Below are 6,000 nucleotides of genomic sequence, written 5' to 3'. Positions count from 1 at the left end.
CACAGGGGCCACCCTGATGATTTGATGCACTGTGGCTTGTACTTTCCTAAACCAAACCTCGTGTCAATGTTCAGCACGGATGTGATGGGCCGAAGGGCCTGATCCCATGCCATATCTCTCTCTGACTCTATGACAGAGTGGTCTCCTTTGACCAATAGCCCATGCATGTGACCAGACTCTCTCTCCCTCCAACACCAGTGCACTCTGCCCATGATCTCAATAGACAGTAGGTACAGCAGTAGGCCATTCGGCCCTATGAGCCAGCACCACCATTCACTGTGCTCATGGCTGATCATCTACAATCAGTACCCCGTTCCTGCCTTCTCCCCATATCCCTTGACTCCGCTATCTTTAAGAGCTCTATCTAACTCTTTCTTGAAAGCATCCAGAGAATTGGTCTCCACTGCCTTCTGAGGCAGAGCATTCCACAGATCCACAGCTCTCTGGGTGAAAAAGTTTTTCCTCAGCTCCATTCTAAATGGCCTGCCCCTTATTCTTAAATTGTGGCCTCTGGTTCTGGACTCCCCCAGCATCGGGAACATGTTTCCTGCCTCTAGTGTGTCCAATCCCTTGATAATTTGGGGAGACCCGCCGCAGACTGGGAGACCGTTTCGCCGAACACCGGCGCTCAGTCCTCCAGCAGTGGCGGGATCTCCCTGTGGCCACACACTTCAGTTCCACAGACCACTCCCACTCCGACATGTCTGTTCATGGCCTCCTCTACCGTCAAGATGAGGCCATACACAGGTCGATGGAGCAATACCTTATCTCCCGCCTGGGTAGCCTCCTACCTGCCGGCATGAACATCCAACTCACAGACCTCCGTTGATACCCCTGCCCCCCCCTTACCCCCATCCCTATCTATTATTTCAGTCTGGTTCTCTTTCTCTCTCTTCCCCCCCCCACTACAATCTCCCCCCAGCCCTACCTTTCTTTCTCTTTTATTTCCCATAATTCTCCACCTTCCCCCAGCCCATTTCCCTCCAGCCTATCACTTCCTAGCTCTCTACTTTATCCCTCCCCCCACTTCTTATCCCCCCTCGACCATCCCATGTTACTTCACTCCTGATGAAGGGTTTTGGCCCGAAACATCATCACTACCTCCTCCCATAGATGCTGTCTGGCGTGCTGAGTTCTGCCAGCATTTTGTGTTTTTATTATTTTCCCTTGATAATCTTATATGTTTCAATCAGATCCCCTCTCATCCTTCTAAATTCCAGTGTATACAAGCCCAGTCACTCCAATCTTTCCACATATGACAGTCTTGCCATCCTGGGAATTAACCTCGTAAACCTACCTGCACTCCCTCAATAGCAAGAATGTCCTTCCTCAAATTTGGAGACCAAAACTGCACACAATACTCCAGGTGTGGTCTCACCAGGGCCCTGTACAATTGCAGAAGGACCTCTTTGCTCCTATACTCAACTCCCCTTGTTATGAAGGCCAACATGCCGTTAGCTTTCTTCACTGTCTGCTGTACCTGTATGCTTACTTTCAGTGACTGATGAACAAGGACACCTAGATCTCATTGTACTTCCCCTTTTCCTAACTGGACACCATTCAGATAGTAATCTGTCTTCCTGTTCTTGCCACCAAAGTGGATAACCTCACATTTATCCACATTAAACTGCATCTGCCATGCATCTGCCCACTCACCCAACCTGTCCAAGTCACCCTGCATTCTCCTAACATCCTCATATTTCACACTCCCACCCAGCCTTGTGTCATCTGCAAATTTGCTAATGTTACTTTTAATCCCTTCATCTAAATCATTAATGTATATTGTAAACAGCTGCAGTCCCAGCACCAAGCCTTGTGGTACCCCACTAGTCACTGCCTGCGGTTCTGAAAGGGACCCGTTAATCTCTACTCTGTTTCCTGTCTGCCAACCAATTTTCTATCCATGTCAGTACCCTACCCCCAATACCATGTGGTCTAATTTTGCCCACTAATCTCCTATGTGGGACCTTATCAAAGGCTTTCTGCAAGTCCAGGTACACTACATCCACTGGCTCGCCCTTGTCCATTTTCATAGTTACATCCTGAAAAAATTCCAGAAGATTAATCAAGCATGATTTCCCCTTCGTAAATCCATGCTGACTCGGACCGATCTTGTTACTGCTATCCAAATGTGTCACTATTTCATCTTTTATAATCGGCTCCAGCATCTTCCCAACCACTGATGTCAGGCTAACTGGTCTATAATTCCCTGTTTTCTCTCTCCCTCTTTTCTTAAAAAGTGGGATAACATTAGCTATCTTCCAATCCTCAGGAACTGTTCCTGAATCTATAGAACATTGGGAAATGATTACCAATGCGTCTACGACTTCTAGAGCCAGCTCCTTAAGTACCCCGGAATGCAGACCATCAGGCCCTGGGGATTTATTGGTCTTCAGTCCCATCAGTCTACCCAACACCATTTTCTGCCTAATGTGAATTTCCTTCAGTTCCTCCGTTACCCTAGGTCCTCTGGCCACTATTACATCTGGGGGATTGTTTGTGTCTTCCCTAGTGAAGACAGATCCAAAGTACCTGTTCAACTCGTCTGCCATTTCCTTTTTCCCCATAATAAATTCACCCGTTTCTGTCTTCAAGGGCCCAACTTTGGTCTTAATTAATTTTTTTCCTCTTTACATACCTAAAGAAGCTTTTACTATCCTCAGTTATATTCTTGGCTAGCTTACCTTCGTACCTCATATTTTCTCCCTGTATTGCCTTTTTAGTTATCTTCTGTTGCTCTTTAAAAGTTGCCCATTCCTCCGGCTTCCCACTCATCTTTGCTATGTTATACTTCTTCTCTTTTATTTTTATACTGTCCTTGAATACCCTTGTCAGCCACGGTCGTCCCCTACTCTCCTTAGAATCTTTCTTCCTCTTTGGAATGAACTGATCCTGCACCTTCTGTATTATTCCCAGAAATACCTGCCATTGTTGTTCCACTGTGATCCCTGCTAGGGTATTGTTCCAGTCAACTTTGGCCAGCTCCTTCCTCAAGGCTCCATAATCTGCTTTGTTCAACTGTAATACTCACACTTCCGATTTTCCCTTCTCCCTCTCAAATTGTAGGTTAAAACTTATCATATTATGGTCACCACCTCCTAATGGCTCCTTTACCTCGAGTTCCCTTATCAAATCCGGTTCATTACACAACACTAAATCCAGAATTGCCTTCTCCCTGGTAGGCTCCAGTACAAGCTGTTCTAAGAATCCATCTCAGAGGCACTCCACAAACTCCCTTTCTTGGGGTCCAGTACCAACCTGATTTTCCCAGTCTACCTGCATGTTGAAATCCCCCATTATAACTGTATCATTACCTTTGCGACATGCCAATTTTAACTCTTCATTCAACTTACACCCTATATCCAGGCTACTATTTGGATAACTCCCATTAGGGTCTTTCTACCCTTAGAATTTCTCAGTTCCATCCATACTGACTCCACATCTCCTGATTCTATGTCACCCCTCACAAGGGACTGAATTTCATTCCTCACCAGCAGAGCCACCCCACCCTCTCTGCCCACCTGTCTGTCCTTTCGATAGGATGTATACCTTGAATATTTATTTCCCAGCCCTGGTCCTCTTGCAGCCATGTCTCTGTTATTCCTACAACATCATACTTACCAACTTCCAACTGAGCCTCAAGCTCATCCACTTTATTTCTTATACTTCCTGCATTCATATATAATACTTTTAATCCATTACTCCCCTCACCTCTCACATCGGTCCCTATTGCACTTGGCCATACTCTCCAATCCCTTCCTGAGCTTTCTGCCCCGTCAATTCTGTTGTCTTTCTTAACTTTTCTTATTCTCTCTTTCCCTTTAACTCCACCCTTATATTTCTAGTTTGTCTCCTCCCCCTCCCCACTTATTAGTTTAAACACACCAATGTAGCAGTGGCAAACCAGAATGCTGGTTCCTCCCCCCCCCCCCCCCGTTAAGGTGCAACCCGTCCCTTTTGTACAATTCATCCTTACCCCAAAACAGACCCCAGTGGTCTAAGAATCTAAATCCCTGCTTCCCACACCAGCAACTCAGCCACACATTCAGATCCCTTATCTCCCTGATCCTGCCCTCACCAGCACGAGGAATTGGAAGCAAACCAGAGATAACCACCCAGGAGGTCCTGCTTTTCAGCCTTCCTCCGAGTTTGTAAGGAGTTTGTACGTTCTCCCCGTGACCGCATGGATTTCCTCGTGATGATCCGGTTTCTGCCCACGTATGGGTTAGAGTTTGTGAGTGTTGGTAGCAGATGATGCACCCCACTCGATCCTCGCTGATTTGATTTGACAGCAAACAATGCATTTCACTGCATGTTTCAATGTCTGTGTGAGATATAAAGCTAATTTTTTTAATCACAAGCTGGAAATGTGACCCTCTCCTTTCATTGTCTTCGGGTCCATGTCCCGGACCTCTATCCTTACCTCAGCAGATCAAGGTGCCTCACACTATCCTCACAGGGGTATCTAGACGTGGGGAACGTCCACATCCTGGGAATCCACCCGGTCACACTGAAATAATGCACTGCCCAGGCTCTCGCAGAGAGACAGTTGCCAGCGTCTCTCTCGCCACAGTCAGTGCAAGACAAACCCTGACAATGCCAAGACACTCGGCAGGTCAGGCAGCCTCTGTGGGGAGAGAAACAGCACCAATGTTCCAGCTTGAAGAGCTTTCACGCCCGCTCGGAGACCTTTCTGTCTCCCTGCCGCAGACCTGGCAAAAGGCCTCGGCCTGAACCCTCGACGGTTTACTCCTCTCTCCATAGAGCTTCTCCGGCAGCTTGTGTGTCCAGACGTCAGCAGTTCTATGGTCTTGTTTTAAATTTCCGGCACCTGCAGCTTGTGTGTCCAGACGTCAGCAGTTCTATGGTCTTGTTTTAAATTTCCGGCACCTGCAGCTTGTGCGGCCTCCGTCGGTCAGGGTCGACCGTGGCCGTTGCATCCCAGTTGTACACAAGCCGGGGCAGGACGATACGGAGAGCAAGCTGATCAGGAACCTGTATCGATAAAAAGCTAACATTAGTGATATAGCATTCAAATCTAAGCATTCTAACTAGATATATACCAAGTGTATTTAGCAGTCAAACTAACTTAGCGTTCCAATCAGCGAAGTTAGTGTACTTAAGCGGTTAACAAACCATCATTCCCCGTGCCTCACTCCCTCAGGCTAACAGCTAAGTGCAAGAGTGATTGTGTAACTGTAATTTGCTTCTACCACATCCCAAGCTGTTACCGTAATAACTGGACCACAAAATGCAGTACGGACAGGAAATAGATACTTGGCCCCTACAGACCAAAAAAAAATAACATAGGTACCAACCCAGGTTAATTTGCCACCACTGTCTGTAAGGAGTGTGGTGAAGTACATATACCTGTCTGGACATGCCCCTCTGCTGACTGCTCCTGTGGCTCCTCCCACAGACCCTTGTATAAAGGCGATTGGAGGCACTGTTCCTCCCTCAGTCTCCAAGATGTTTTGTGGTGGTCTCTTGCTACTAATCGTGGTCTCTTGCAGCTAATAAAAGCCTATTGTTTGCCTCCCGTCTCCGAGAGTTATTGATGGTGTATCAAGGAGCGTGTACATTCTCCCTGTGACCGTGTGGGTCTTCGTTGGGGGCCCTCGTTTCCTCCCACATCTGAAAGATGCATGAGTTAGTAAGTTAATGGGTCACTTGGGTGGCACAGGCCCTTTTGGGCCTGAAGGGCCTGTTACTGTGTTGTATCTCTAAATAAACAAAATTAAATTATCCCAACCTTTTATCCAAGTCCTTCCGTAGACTCTCTGTTCCTCAACACTACCTGCCCCTGCTATCAATTCTGTCACCCAGGTCATTAACATATAACATGAAAAGTAGTGTTTAACACTGACCCCTAGGGTACACCACTAATCACCGACAGCCAACCAGGAAAGGTCCTTTTAGTCCTTCCCATTCCTTGCTTTCTTTCAGTCAGCCAATCTCCTATAACACCTCCTTGCCCCTCCTCCTCCTCCTCAATTCACC

The sequence above is a fragment of the Hemitrygon akajei genome, chromosome 28, assembly GCF_048418815.1.
Source record: "Hemitrygon akajei chromosome 28, sHemAka1.3, whole genome shotgun sequence".
In the NCBI taxonomy this organism is placed as follows: domain Eukaryota; kingdom Metazoa; phylum Chordata; class Chondrichthyes; order Myliobatiformes; family Dasyatidae; genus Hemitrygon; species Hemitrygon akajei.
This window is presented reverse-complemented; position numbering follows the sequence as displayed.